This window comes from Rousettus aegyptiacus, unplaced genomic scaffold (assembly GCF_014176215.1).
Source record: "Rousettus aegyptiacus isolate mRouAeg1 unplaced genomic scaffold, mRouAeg1.p scaffold_m13_p_9, whole genome shotgun sequence".
NCBI classification, from domain to species: Eukaryota; Metazoa; Chordata; class Mammalia; order Chiroptera; family Pteropodidae; genus Rousettus; species Rousettus aegyptiacus.
Genome location: NW_023416312.1, coordinates 64,294,461 through 64,310,022, shown reverse-complemented (window position 1 = coordinate 64,310,022; position 15,562 = coordinate 64,294,461). Strand labels below are relative to the sequence as shown.

General features: G+C 37.0%; 1 protein-coding gene across 3 annotated transcripts in view; it reads right to left on the bottom strand.

Moving 5' to 3' along the window:
* ATG4A (autophagy related 4A cysteine peptidase) overlaps positions 1–15,562 on the bottom strand; it is a 56,983-nt gene that overhangs the window by 20,068 nt on the left and 21,353 nt on the right. The gene's annotated exons all lie outside the window — the stretch shown is intronic.

Here is a 15,562-nt window from a genome sequence, read left to right as displayed (position 1 = left end):
GAAAAGATTATACGACTATGAAGGTGTAATATTTTATCTGGAAGACTGAATGTTTTAACAGTACTTTGTAGTTGTCATTTCATTTACATATGACTTCTGCAAAGAAGGTTCTTGTGGCTGATGATAACTATAATCTGTTCTTGGGATTTGCAAATGATTATGGTTATCTCTCAAGACAAAGTAACTGAATAAAATATAATTAAACTTCATAAGTTCATGGGTCACATTCTTAGAATTTAGGACCATGTAATATAAGATGAGTTAAAATTCACTTTTGTACCAACTGTGGGGATAAGGTCTGCTAAAAGAGTCAAGACTGACTTATGAAAGAATTCTATCTCAAAAGTTCTCTTTAAGTAACTTTCTAAGGGAAATAATATTGTAGGTAGTAAATAAGTTTCCAAGCTGGCCCACAAAAAAAAATCCCTATTTTAACCTGTAACCAGAAAAATCAAATAGAATATTTCATAGTTTATTGTTTTATTTCTATGAGAAATTCAAAGCTAAGACACCCAACAACTACTTTCTCCTCTCAGCTCTTAGAGCCTCCCCATCCCCTATATGGAGGGCAGCTCAGAGAGAATAAAGGCCCTTCTGTACAGCTACACATATCTGCAAAATCCTTCCAAAGTAGTCCCTTAAAGCCCCTAGGGAATGGTTTGCTGTAAAAATTGCATTGTGGGATATGTTTAACTCACTTGAAAGACAAATTGTTTTCTTTTGGCTTCATATTCTAAGGCAGGAGCATGCTGTTTTCATAGAAACAAATGTTCCTAAATATAAATGAGTCATATCTGGTCATGAAAACAAGCTCACCTGCTCAAAATACTTAGTTGGAGGTTAAAGTAACACATTGCACAATTTGTACAAGTTGAAGTTATCATTTGTTTGAAGGTGTAATTTTAGATACTGCTTTTCTTGAACCATATAAGAGAAGTTCAACCTTTCAAGGATTTAAGTAGCTTTTCTCCTCAGGATGTTTTAATCATTAAGGCCATAGTCTCAGCAGTACTTCAAACCTAAAGAAGTTAGAAATGAGACAGCCATTTTGTTTCCCAATGAAAACTCATCACTGTCGAATCTGCCAAGGAGCTTGGGCTGTCCTAGCCTTTCTGTCATTGGCCTCGGTCCCTGGCCCATGTTCAGGAAATACCATGCTAAAAATGATCACCCAGGTCAGGCCATCCCCAGGAGGTGGTGGATTGAGGTGGCATAAATCACACTGTGTACCTTCCCACCCTATTCTTTACCCCTCACAGGAAGGTGAAATCAGGTTAAAATGAGCATCCAGTGTAGCTAGAAAGAGAAAGAAAGTCAGAAAATAAATAACTTCAAAGGAATGTGGGAAAGAGGCAGCTTCTCTGGCATTCCCCTGCTCGGGGTGAGGAAGGATGGCATTGGATGAATGTACAACATGTATGCATATAAGCTTTGGGTCTTTTTTTAGTACTGGCCAAAAAAAAAAACATTTCTCTATTGCCAACCCTATCTCAGTGAATCACTGCTCAGCTGTCTGGTCAAATTAGTACTACCCCTTAAAGACTATGAGAACTGCACTGCTTCCTTTGGGATAGCTCTGACCAAAATGGTAGCCAAAGAATTTTCCTCTTGTTCTTCAGCCCCTCTCAGGTGAGCAAGAAGGTCATTATAGTCTTTATTCTTCTTGATTCTTCTCTTAGAAGATAAACTCCAAGAATGCAGTGTGTCAAGCCAGAGCTAACCCAAGTGGAGGATACATGGTGAATCAAATGAAGGCCCTAACAGAAGATGAGATTTACAGAAGCAAAGAGAAGTAATGGAGAGAGTATATATACAAGGAGGTCTGAGGAGGAAAGTGAAATGGGTCTTCCTCAAGAAGAACTCAGAGAGATGAAGAAGCAAACTAGCACATGGTTAAGGTGCAGATGTGAAATCACATTTCCAACAGACTCATTTCTGACTATAGTAGTGCCGTTTTATCCAAGGATTCACTTTTCCACTGTGTCAGTTACCCACGGTCGACTGTGGTTGGAAAATATTAAATGAAAAATTCCAGAAATAAACAATTCATAAGCTTTAAATTGCATGCTGTTCTGAGTAGCCTGATGAAATCTTACATTATTCCACTCCATCCCACCCAGGACATGAATCATCCCTTTGTCCAGTGTCTCCACACTGTATATACTACCTGCCCATTAGTCACTTAGTAGCTGTCTGGGTTATCAGATTGACTATTGTAGTATCACAGTGCTTGTGTTCAAGTAGCTCTTATTTTACTTAATAATGTCTCATTTACCTTATTTCATCTCATCATGTAGGCACTGAATCATCTCACATCATCACAAGAAGGGTGAGTACAGTACACAATGAGATAGTTTGAGACAGAGAGACCACATTCATATATCTTTTATTACAGTGTATTTTTATAACTGACCTATTTTAGTATTAGTTATTGCTAATCTTCTATTGTGCCTAATTTATAAATTAAAATTTATCATAGGTATGTGCAATAGGAAAATAACATGTATGTATAGGGATAAGTACTGTCCATGCTTTCAGGAATCCACTGCGGGGGGGAGGGGAGGCTCTTAGAATCTATCCCCTGTAGATAAGGGTGAACTACTGTACCAACAATCTTTTTTAAAAAAAAAATTCATAAGCTACTTTTGTCTTGCCTTAAAATTAACAAATGAGGCAGCAGCCCCACATAAGTTCCCTGCCCTTTCATCCTGTTTAAAGAGATAGGGACTATAGGGCAGAGTTACAAACACTGCAGCCCAGTGGACCAAGAATTAGGTCTAATGGACAACAGGCCTGCTCCATTTTACTTCAATAATTATTGCACTGAAGTCTCTGCTCGGTTAACTTAGTGGTCAGCTAGTAACTGAGCAAAGATTTCCTTAAAATGGAACCAGAAAGTTTCCCAGTGTGGCCATAAAGCTCTGTGAACATGTTGAGGTATGCCTTCCACACTCAGCGAGGCGGTTGATAACACTGACTTAGTCTTCCTTTTCTGCATGTGCAGAGCTCAGGGTCGGCCAAGAGCTTGGAACCTTCTCATAGTCTTTCCTGAACACGTGCACAACCCTGTGAATGCACACAGCCCTGAGGAGCATGTAGTTTTCTAAAAATTCGAATTTTCAAGGTCCCAATGGACATATTATTAGCCAGTTTTTTTTCCTTTTAGGCTTTTTCATTATCTATAGCCTCAGACTGCTGTGAAGTTAATTGATTGTCTCTAATGATTTTCTTTAAAAGCCCCTGGAGAAAGGCCTTCTATAGCTCAAAGTCATGGCAAATAAATATGGTCCTGCAAGTAGGATCATCTGGGGGAAACACTAGACAGATCAATGACAATTTTATGGAAATGAGGAATTATAGGAGCTCCAACCCCATTCTGTGTCTTCCTGGGGCTGTCAGGCTGCTGGCTTTCTCTGTGATTGCACTGCAGAGTTGGAGGGAAAGGGATGGGCGAAGGACAAGTGAAAACACCACAAAGCTCACTATGCTTACCAAAATGCAGCTGATTTTCTGGAATGAATACTCCCCAGATTGTTGTTAGCATTTGATTAATGTCTAGAAATAAATCAAACATTCTGAAAATGTTGATTCTGACCATTTTTGTCAGTTTTTTCATTGCTATTATGGATAGAATTTTCCAAGGTTCTCACTCTGCCATTTTTGCTGATGTCTTACTTTAATAACACATTTCAGTGATCAACTTGTTTTTTAAAGATCATTTTGTGAAATTTCAAGTAAATGAAAAAAAATCACTTTGATAAACAAATTTTCCAATAGGGCTTAACAAAGACACTTGTACATGAAGGTTCTTAGATTCTATAGGGCTTGTTCCCACAAACAACACAAACTCTCTCAAGTGAAATCAAAAGGTCACAGAATCTCAGGGTCAGAAGAGGCCTGAGATCCAATACTGTATTGTCCCTGTTGGTCACTCGATCCTAAAAACATGCCAGGATACTGCTGTTTCCAAAACAGTCTTCACAGCAATACATACACATTTAACACACTATCAGGTCACACCTTCAAAAATATTTTTTAAAAATGTCCATGAAGACAGGAATGGTAAGGGCTGAATATTCACTAATATATTTGTTCCATAAAATTTTACAGAATGCCTACCATGTGCTAAGCACAGAGGATAGCCTCTAAAAGCTTTTAATGTGGAGAGGAAAGGTCTGGAAACAACTAATGACTGTAAGTATAAGCAGAATAGGGTTAAAGGGGTTGCTGAGTTGTGACTAACAATCTTTCCTGAGCTGTCTTGCAGAACAAGGATGTTCTCTGAAAGGCTGACCACAAGGCGATAACACTCTGTTCCTATTGGATAAGGATGCCTAAAAGAAACACTGACCCTACTTAATTATACTACTAATTAAGCTCCTGCCCAAGCGGAACTTATCCACCATTTTCTATACATGTGACATATGATAAAACATGACTCCTTACTGTGCCTATGCTAGAATGACCCAGCCTTTACATGTAAAGGCCTGTCCCTTTTTTGATGAATATGCATAACTGGTCCACCCAAAAAAGCAATATCCTTTGTTTTTTGGGGAGACACTGCATTAAGAATTATCCCCAGTGCTCTCCTTACCCGCTGCAAATAGTAAACTCTCCCTGCTCATGTTCTGTTTTAATTGAGATCCACTGGGTTATGCTCACCAAGAGATGAACACTTTTGTATTTGGGCAATGTAAGTGCTATTTTTAAAAGCAATGTAGAAGGCAACAAATGATTAAGTCCAGCTGGGCCTTCCACAACCTAGAAAAAGTTACATCGGAGCTGAGACTTAATAGAAATAAGATATAAGTAGGAGGAAGGAGGGGAGGAAATTCCTGGTTGAGGGAACACCAAGAGGATTTGGCAAACAACTGGGTGTGGGGGTGGGGCTGAAGAGAGTGATAGAAATTTAAAAATAACTTGCAGTGTGGGTGATGAGATGGTAGCAGAAAAACATGACTGGGAGTGGGGAGGAGGGAGATAATAAGCTTGGTTTAGCCAGAATGTGTCCCACTCCTGGGCTTGGTTGACAAAGAAAAGAAGTTAAAAAAAAGTGAAGAGGAAGTCATCCAGCACAGGGATTGTGAAGAGGGGCATGGTAGATTGTGGATTGATTAGCAGAGCCTAGGAAGGCAGGAAGAATGCAGAAGAACAAAACTCAGCCTAAAATGTGGCTTCACCCACTTCCTCCTGAGACTACTTAGTGTCCTGGTCTTCCCAGCCTCTGCTCACCTGCACACAGGCCCTGCCCTATCTTCATTTATCTTCCTCACAGTGACCTGCTTTTCTGACAATGACGAACTTAGAAAACAGAGAACTGGACAACAATTCTAAGCATTCCAAAGAGGATTTTCAAGTTCAAAACTGCATATTTCCTTGAATGTATTCGCAAGTCACACCCTAGCAATGCTGGGTTGTCACATAATACAAAACCCATGAATGTTTTCTCAGTAGACCAGTATAAACTCTGACACCCTAAGAGAACATTGTCATTTGTAGACTTATATCAAAGAACCTTAACCAAAAGATTATCATTCAGCTCTACTTTATGATATTCCATTTAACTGGCTAGTACTAGTGGTAGTGGAGCACAAGGGACTGTACCCAAAAAATTGTGAGGCAAGTCAGTAAAGGGATAACCAGTCCAGTTGGCAAGGCACCATTTAAGTGATAAGACCCTTTACCTTTGAGCTTGAAAAATCAGTCGGGCCATAGATAACTTGACAACACAAAATATAACATTTCTTAGAGATTTCAGTCAATTCATACTACTAATGAGTGGTGAGAATCAAATGTAATGCAAAATGGAACTCTTTCTGATTTTCCTTTAAAGTGATGCTTTGGAAAAGCTTGTTGCCTTTTTAAGTATACTTTTGTTGTTGTTTTCACTTAAGGACAAATTATTGTTTACTTTCGGCTGACTAAAATGCATTTGAACATATCCATGAGGAAATGGGATTCTATGCACAAAATGGTTAGGAATGTACCTAACACAGAGACCACTATATCTCTAAACTGCTGCCTCTTTTTTCTTTTGATAACTCTGTTCTTTTTTTCAGAAGAATAAAAAGATACCACTTTTATAAAGATTATCTTTGTTGATAAAGCGTACAAATACGGTAGCATATTGAATGAATGAATGGAGAAAATAATTGATTGGCTTTAGAATTCAAGACTTGAGGCAACTATTCCACAAAGCACGGTGAGAATCACCTTGATTCTTCATCAGCACGTTCTGTTCTTAGGAATCAACCTTCCAGTGGAAACCCTGGTTATATTCCCAAAGAGAACAGTTTCACATTAGTGTCACTGCCAAGTCATGAAATGGGTCCAAAGTAAGTCTCCATGGTATTGTAGTTTTGACTTTGGACCAAACCAAAAAGCACCAATATTCAAATACAGAGCTCATGGTTCATTTAGGAAACAAGACACCATGACATTATTTAGTCAAAATGAAGAGTGTGCCAAATGATTTTTCTCCAACATAATTTTTTTTTGTTTTTGTGTTTGGCATGGTAAACATAATGAGGAATCACTCCTCACCTCTCTTGGAAATAGCTCTAACCTAAGAACTCTAATATTTAGTCCCACCCCACCACTAACTAGCTCTATGAATTTTCAGAACATACTGCATTTCTATGGAACTCAGACTCTCCATCTATAAAACGTGTGGTGTGTTTTTCAAATAGCACAGCATAATTCGTCAGTGGGCTATGAAATCTACATAGTGCATTGCAAACCGCATTTTTTTAAATAAAATTGAATAGAAGAGAAAATATATTTTACACTTAAGGATGAATACTGTTTGATGAAATTTATTTGTGCGTATATGAACTGGGCTGTAAAATAAAATGATTACTCATTGTATTATTGGATGAAAAAAGTTGGAAAGCCACTGGTCTAGACCTATGTTGTCCAATACAGTAGCCATTAACCACAGGCAGCTGTTTATATTTAAATTAATTAAAATTAAATACAACTAAAATTCAATTACTCAGTTGCAGTAGCCACATTTCAAGAACTCAAGAGCCACAGGTGGCTAGTGGCTACCATATTGGACAGTGCAGCTATAGAATAGTTTCATCATCACAGAAAGTTATATTGGACAGTCCTATCTTAACATATTTTGTATGGTTCTGTAGGAGGTGGAACTAGGGTAACTTGTTAGGAGGGATACTCCAAATTCTAGGAAGGGAAGATGGGTTCACTTGTCTCTCTCTTCAGAGAGTCTGTGTGTGAATTTCTAAATATATGAGCCAACAATTATAAAGTTCTGTACTTGGTCCTGTGAGGAATACAGGAGAAAATCCTCATAAATATTTACTAAATGTTAAGTGAACAAACTAAAACATCATAAAAGCATAATCTAGTTAAAGATATGAACCTTAGGTAAGTGAAAGAGCTAATAATAAAAAGTAATGTATAGGCAAGTGTTGATAATAACTGAGCATTGTCAAAATTCACAAAAAGGAGACAATGAGGGCTGAAGTCATCAAGGGAGATTTCAAGGAGGATATAGGATTTGAACTGGTCCTCAAATTATTGCTTGCATTTGGATTAGCAAAGGTAAGAGGGAGAATATTCCAGATGAGGGGAACACCATAAGTATGTATGTGTCAGACAGAAGGGTAAGTTCTGGAAATACTGAGAAATGAGATTAGAGAGATAGCTGGGACTGGAATATGGTGGTGAAAAGCCAGCCAGCAGAGTTCAAATCTTAGTAAAGCTGTTGACAGTTTTCAGAGTGCTTTCACATTATCCTCAAGACAGCTCCTTAAGATAGACAGGGCAAGTATCATTACTTCCATCTTAGAGCTGAGGAAAGAGTCTCAGAAAGGTTATATGACTTGTCCAGGGTCATATAGCTATTAAGTAGTATAACCAGGATCCAAACCGAGTTCATTTTATTCTCCATCCAGTATTCTTCCCACTATATGTTGCTGTTATGATAAAAGCAAGATTAGAGGCACTGGAGATAGGGAGATCAATAAGAAAGTTGTAATAATCCTGGCATGAAGTGTTTGTTGAAGGCCTGGCCTAAGATGTCAAGAAACCAGATGTGCTGGTTATGTAACCTACTATAAAACAAACTGACAATGCAGTACCCACTGTTTAAAAGGGGAAGTAAGAGTGGACAGCCTGAGGTTAGAACACTATAGTTATTTTTAACTGGAAGTGATCTAAACTACCTTAAAGGAATAAATATGAACAATATCATTCATATACAATATCCAGATCTTTCTATATAGCTGAAGGCTATGTTTTGGACATAGTTCCTAAGAAAATAATACTTTACACATTTATGCATTTTATGAACCATTTCTCTCTTGCTAGTGTTTCTTTCCTCTGCCAACTTCAATGTTCATTTCTCAGAACTAATTGGTCATATGATTTCTCACCTCATCTAGATTTCCAGTGAGAAAAGACTAGTGCCAAAAGGTCAAGGAGCTATAGACCTTGAAGATTTTCCTTAGTAAAACTAATTATCAGCTTAACAATTAATTAGCTTATAATAATGATTTACTGAGAAAATACTAACATTCACCATTGCCAGACTCTTAAAGAGTCTCTCTGCCCATGTCACGAAGCTGTTCAAAAACTTCCATGGGCTTCCAAGATTGCTCCAGCTGATAAGGATCAAATATAAATATGTCGGCCTAGCATTTAAGGCTCTCTCCAATGTGGCTACTTCCTGTATTTCTAGTTGTTCCCTACTGCTCATTACCCTTCTTAAAATCTACTCTTTTCAGCCAAAATAAACCACATGATATATCAGAAACTCTTTGCTCATTCATACCCTACTTGCACTTAAATCCTACCTCAAATGCAACTTTCTCTATGAGCCTTTCTTCCTCAATTTTCCCACCAAGAAGTATTTGCTCCTTCTTCTAAGACTCTATAGTCCTTTATTTACATCTCCTTTATGACACTGGGCACTTTCTACTTTAGATTATTGTTATTTGCAGCATGTCATCTGCCTGCTATTGGAACAAACTCCCATCTCAGTCCATGTAGTGTTCATCTCTGTATCTCTTATAGCTATAATCATAGTGCCTTGCAACAAGTTGCCCCTTAAGGTCCATCAAATATTATGGAACAAATGGGCACACTGACAAAAGTCTAAAAGCCAGTTTATATGTTCATCCAAACTTCAATTTAACAATCCTTTACGGAATGCCTACCATATGACTGACACCGTGTTGGGCCCTGGAGATAGCAACACATCTTAAGCAATTTCAAGTCTAATGAGAAGAGAGATGGAAGTTCATTTTGATACAGAATGGTCAGCGTCTACACAGGGGGCTAAGGGAGCACAGCAGATGGTCATCTAAACCAGTCTGATGTGCAGAGAAGGCTTTGGGAAGAAAGGTGATGGCAGGACTTAGTCTTAAAGGATGAGAATTAAGCAAATAGGACAGAGGAAGGATGTTCCAGGCAGAAGAAAAGCTTGTACCAAAACAACAAGGGTTGAAAGACTGTGGAATAGTGATGCCACATGGAGACTTCAAGGGTTGGGGCTGGAGAGGCAGGAAGGGCAAGGAGATGACAGCCTTGGTAAGTATTTTGGGCTTAACACAGGCTTCATGGAGCCCCCTAAAGGTTTCAGATGTATCCATGACTAAGATTAGATATTCCACTATTTTTGCATAACTGAAGTGGTACAACAAGTAATTGCCTGTGATATACATTCTAGGGTTTTTTGACACTCATTATTAAATAAATTTTGTTTTAAAACAACAAGAATGACCTGCAGCGACAATCTTTGTCAAGGAAGGGATTAAAGTGGGTCTCTGTCTTGTGGCATGCTCAATAGTAAAGTACAACAAGAGAAATTCTGAGTCCTTTCCACAAACAGTACTCTTTATTTGGAGTACTTTTCCAGTTTTCTCTTGTTTACAAACACCTCACCCGCCTCCCAGACCACAAGAATTTTCCCCATACTCTTTCAATATCACACTTCATTAGTAAATGTTGCCAGCAGACATATGATGTTTAAAAATTCCTTACCTTAGATGTAATGTAAAATTATACTGTCGGAGTTAAGTTTTGAGATTATATAAAATCATACACATACCTTCAGAACAAAAGGTGTATTCCAAGTTAATCCTAAGGGAAATTTCTGTAAAGTGAACTTGGTTTTCTGATGTTATTTTATGATCATGTGAGCCACACTTCCCAGGAAAAGGCAATTTGACCGCATCCAAGAAAGATACAACTTGCAATAAAATGGCTCTCATCCCTGCTTTGCACACTAAGTACCAGACATCAGGAAAATAAATATCAATCTACGCACAAGCATGAGACACCCAATCCAACAACCACAGCAAAAATGCTCTCTAATATCTGGCAGACAAAGAATCTTGGTCTGTTAAATAAAACACATTTTCTTCTCCAAGAGCAGCTCTTCATAAAGTGGGTTTTCTTTTAAGAAACTCAACTATCAGTTCTTTCATTAATACTAAGTTAAATTAGCCTAAGTTAAGTTATTCTAAATTAAAAATGTATTTTTATATATGGCAAAGGATGCAAGAATATACAATGGGGTAAAGACAGTCTCTTTAATAAATGGTGTTGGGAAAATTGGACAGATACATGCAAGATAAAAGAAACTGGACTACCTTCTATACCATATACAAGAATAGACTCAAAATAGATTAAAGACTTGAATGTAAGACCCAAAACCATAAAAATTCTAGAAGGAAACATAGGCAGTAAACTCTCTGATATCACTAACAGGAATTTCTTTTGGGATATATCTCCCTGGGTAAGGGAAACAAAAGAAAAAAGAAACAAATGGGACTACATCAAACTAAAAAGTTTTTTGTACAGCAAAGGAAACCATTATAAAACAAAAAGATAACCGACTGATTGGGAGAAGATATTCGCTAATGATATATCTGATAAGAGGTTAATATTCAAAATATATAAAGAACTCATAGAACTCAATGACAAACAAACAAAAAAACAATCTAATTAAAAAATGGGCAGAGGACCTGAACAGATACTTCTCCAAAGAGGAAATGCAGATGGCTAACAGACATATGAAAAGTTGCTAAAGGTCACTAATCATCAGAGAAATGCAAATTAAAACCACAATTAGATATCACCTCACACCTGTCAGAATAACTATCATCAATAAATCAAAGAACAAGTGTTGATGAAGACATGGAGAAAAGGAAACCCTCATATATTGTTAATGGGATTGCCAATTGGCACCGCTACTATGGAAAACAGTTTGGAAGTTCTCAAAAAATTAAAAATGGATATACCTTTTGACCTAGCAATTGCACTTTGGGTATTTATCCAAAGAAAACCAAAACGAAAATTCATAAAGAACTATGCACCCCAATATTCATGGCAGCACAATTTACAATAGCCAAGTTATGGAAGCAACCTAAATGCCCACAACAGACAATTGGATAAAGAAATTATGGTTCATGTATGCAATGGAATATTACTCAGCCATTAAAAAAATGAAGTCCTACTATTTGCAATGACATGGATGGGCCTAGAGGTTGTTATGCTGAGTGAAATAAGTCAGACAGAAAAAAATAAATACCATATGATTTCACTTACATGCAGAATCTAAGGAACAAAAAGAACAAACTAATCAAAAACAGACTCACAAATATAGAGGACAACCTGGTGACAGACAGAGGGGAGGGGGATTGAGGGACTGGGAGAATGAGGTGAATGATTAAAGAAGTACAAATTAGCAGTTGATAAATAGTCACGGGATAGGGAGCATGGCATAGAGAATGCAGTTAGCATTAATATATTGGCTAAGTGGAAAACCAGAGGAGAGACAGAACAATTAGGGGGATCATTTCATAAACCATATAAATGTCTAACCAATGTACTATGTACTTGAAACTAATAAAATTATTTTTAAAAGGATTCATATTTGACAAAAAGACCTTTGCATTATATCAAAATATTTCAAAATAAACATACATTTAAGTTTTGTTTGAAAAAAATGTATTTTTATTGTACCTACTCTGATTCCAATCCTAAGTTTATATCTAAGAAAAATAAATGCTATGTCCACCAAAAGATATGGTAAAAAATGTTTATAGCAGCATTATTTATAATATCCAAAACCCATAAACAACCCAATGTCTATCCATAGGGGTGCTATGGCCTGAATGTATCTTCCCAACATTGTTGCTGAAGCACTAATCTACAATGTAATGGTATTTGGAGGTGGGGGCTCTGGGAGGTAATTAGGTCATGAGGATGGAGCCCTCATGAATGGGATTAGAGGCCTAATAAGAGATACCAGATTGATGATCTCTTTCTATCATGTGAGGATACAGAAAGAAGGTGGTTATCTGAAACCAGGATAAGGGTCCTCACCAGATACCAAATCTCCCAGTGCAATAATCTTGAGTTTCCCAGCCTCCAGAAATGGGAGAAATACATGTTCGTTGCTTAATTCGCCTCATCTAAGAAATTTTGTCACAGAAGCTTGAACTGGCTTAAGATACAGGAATGTATAAATAAATTGTGGGGAATCATACATAGGAATGGTAAACAGTAACAACAACTACACAAAACTAAATACTACTATATACAAAACATGCACAAATCTCAAAGATATTATGTTGAAAAAAAGAAGACAGACACAAAATAGTACATACAGTATGATTCTATTTATATATCGTTTGAAATCAGGCAAAATTAATCTATGATGATAGTGGTCAGAATAGTTGTTACCCTTGAGAGGGAGTGTTGACTGGAAGGAGGCAAGAGGGAATCCTCAGGAGGGCCAGAAACATTTCTATATCTTTATTTGGGTGGAGGTTACACATATACAAAATTTCATTGAGCTGTACACTGAAGGTTTGTGTACTTTACTGTCTATAAGGAATACCTCAATTCAAGAAAAAAGAAAAAGATAAGTCTCCATACGGGGGATTTATTTCTAGTGCAGACTGGTAATAAGATCAAATTATGCTAACAACAAAATAATCTTTTGTTATCAAGAGTAGAGATATAGTTCTGAATTCATTCTACCTCCCTGTATGCACACACTTCAAACCCAAGTGAAGGTAGTTTGGGGCTTCAGATATTATTTGGATATAATACTAATTTATTGGATTTTTCAACTTATAGCATTCCAAAATGACATTTATTTTTATAGGTCTACTTTGATTGCAAATTCACAAATTTATTAATTTTTCTTTTCTACTATAACATCGGCTGGTCTCCATCAGAGAAATATTTTGAATTTGTTCCCCAAATCTTAGCATTGTACAAATAAAGCATAGTAGACTGAAGAGAACATGGCCTATGAACTTGAAGACCTGGGTTCTATTCCTGCTCTGCCTTTACTAACCAAGTCACCTTGGGTCAGTCTTTTAAGCTAAAATTCCCTTTCCTTTTCCATAAAATGGAGATAATACCATCTTCATAGGGCTATAGTAAGGATCATATGAAAGAATGGATGTGAAAGTGCTTTATAAACTTTAAAGAAGTGTTAATATTCCCAAAGCTAAGTGTATAATTAGAACTCGTGCCTGAGTGTAGCCAACAGAAAATGTACTTAAATTTCAAAGCTTGTACATCAGTTTCACATATCTTGCATTTCACCAGAGAGTCAGGATCAGCAAGTACACTCAAATTCTAACATCTCTGAAAAGTTTAAACAATTCCAATCATGCCAAAAATAGATGTGTACTGGGAAGTACAATTAATAACTGCCTTCCTTACTTTTCTCAGTTATGACATTGAGATATATCTCTAGTAATGTAATATCCATTATATTAAGTTCACATTTATAGAACTTTGAACTGCTTCTGTAACAATATTTTCCCCCTCTCCATTATGAATTTCACAATAATTGCCCTGAAGGCTGCTCCTATTTCTACCTTCTGCCATCCATCATGACAACTACAGCAAAATTTTAAAATACTCCTCACTCTGAACTCCTCATCAGAGCAATGAATACTTCTTGTCAGAAAGCCCCAATGGAAGGTGCCTTTTCTTGTGTTAACTTTCTGAAGTTCATTTCTCTGATGAGAGGAAGTGATAGAGACCAGAGTTGCCTCAAAATGCTTCCTGTCACCAACTATTCTTTTCAGCAGACCCAGCAGGAAATCTCTGATTGGAGAGCCATCCAGTGTGAGAGGAGCCTGACAAAAATAAAAATTAAGGTCATTTGGTTTCAAGGCCCCCGGTGCTTCCTGTTCCTAGAGATTTTGTTCTTAGTACCACAGCTAAGCTCTCTAAACTAGAACGAGCTGCAGATAAACAAAACAGACTAGAGAAGGTAAATCCATAACCTATCAAGATCCTTGAGAAACATTACCTTAAGGAATTAAGTCCCAGTTAAAAAGTCTTTGTTGAGCCTACTGAGATAGGGAATGGGGATGAATTTTACAAAAGTAGACTGACAGTAGCAAGAAAGACCAACTGACAGGAAAAGAGACAGGAAATCATAAAAAAACTAGTTCAGAGTTGCATGCACACACACACAGCCACACAAACACACACACACACACACACACACACAATCATGGTCCTTAATCAAAAAAGATTTAATTATGTCATAAATACTGTATAAGATATCAGAGGAGTAGACTGTTTTTTTCTTATATTTTGGGGGGGAGAATTCCACTCAGGATGATTAAAATGTTAAAAGTTCATAGTGTCTAAATAGAGAAATCGTGAGCCATTTGGAAAACCTAGTTATTAAAAATGCCTTATTCCAAGAAAGAGTCAGGCAACTGAGGTTTTTTACTCGATTGGTTAAGACAAGATGAATATTGGGTTGTACAGTAGACACAAGTGTTATAGGTCAGAAAAAGGAGATGAGTATGGGATAGCATAGTCAGAGAAGGGATCCTGGAGGAGGCGGAGTTCATGGTTGGTTTACTTTGAAGTCTCTCTCCATCCACAGACTGGTTCTGCCTTTCTTGATTGCTACCCTTAATCAGTCCTGCCAGGGCCCCAGGTTCAAAGTCACCAAAGGAGACTAGTCTGACGGGAAATGTAATTATAGTGAATAAAGAGAAAGAAGAGATGCAGACCCTGGCCCCATTCCATTGTACTATAAAGGAGCTAAGGCTTCAATGTCTGAATAAGAAGAGCCTTTCATATGGACAGCAATTGTGCCAAGCAGAAAGGAATTTGTGGGAACAATGAATGGTACCCATACATAGTTCTTCACTCTTAAAGCACTATAAAAGCAAGATTTTACAAAAAAAAATTGTACTTGATAGTCAACTTTGGATTAGTATACAGAAATATATCAATGGGAAACCACAAAATATTACTGAAAGAAATTAAAGATGACAAAAATAAATTGGAATACACCCGTGTATGTGCATTGAAAATTTTAATATTGTTAGGATGTCCATACTACTCAAAGTGATCTACAGATTCAATGTAATACCTTAAAATCTCAACGGCGCTTTTTTTGCAGAAATAAATTAATTCTAAAACACATAAGGAATCTCAAGGGACCACAAATTACCAAACAAATTTTGAAAAGAGAACAACAAAGTCGAAGGACTCACACTTCTTGATTTCAAAATATATTTCAATGCTACAGCTATTA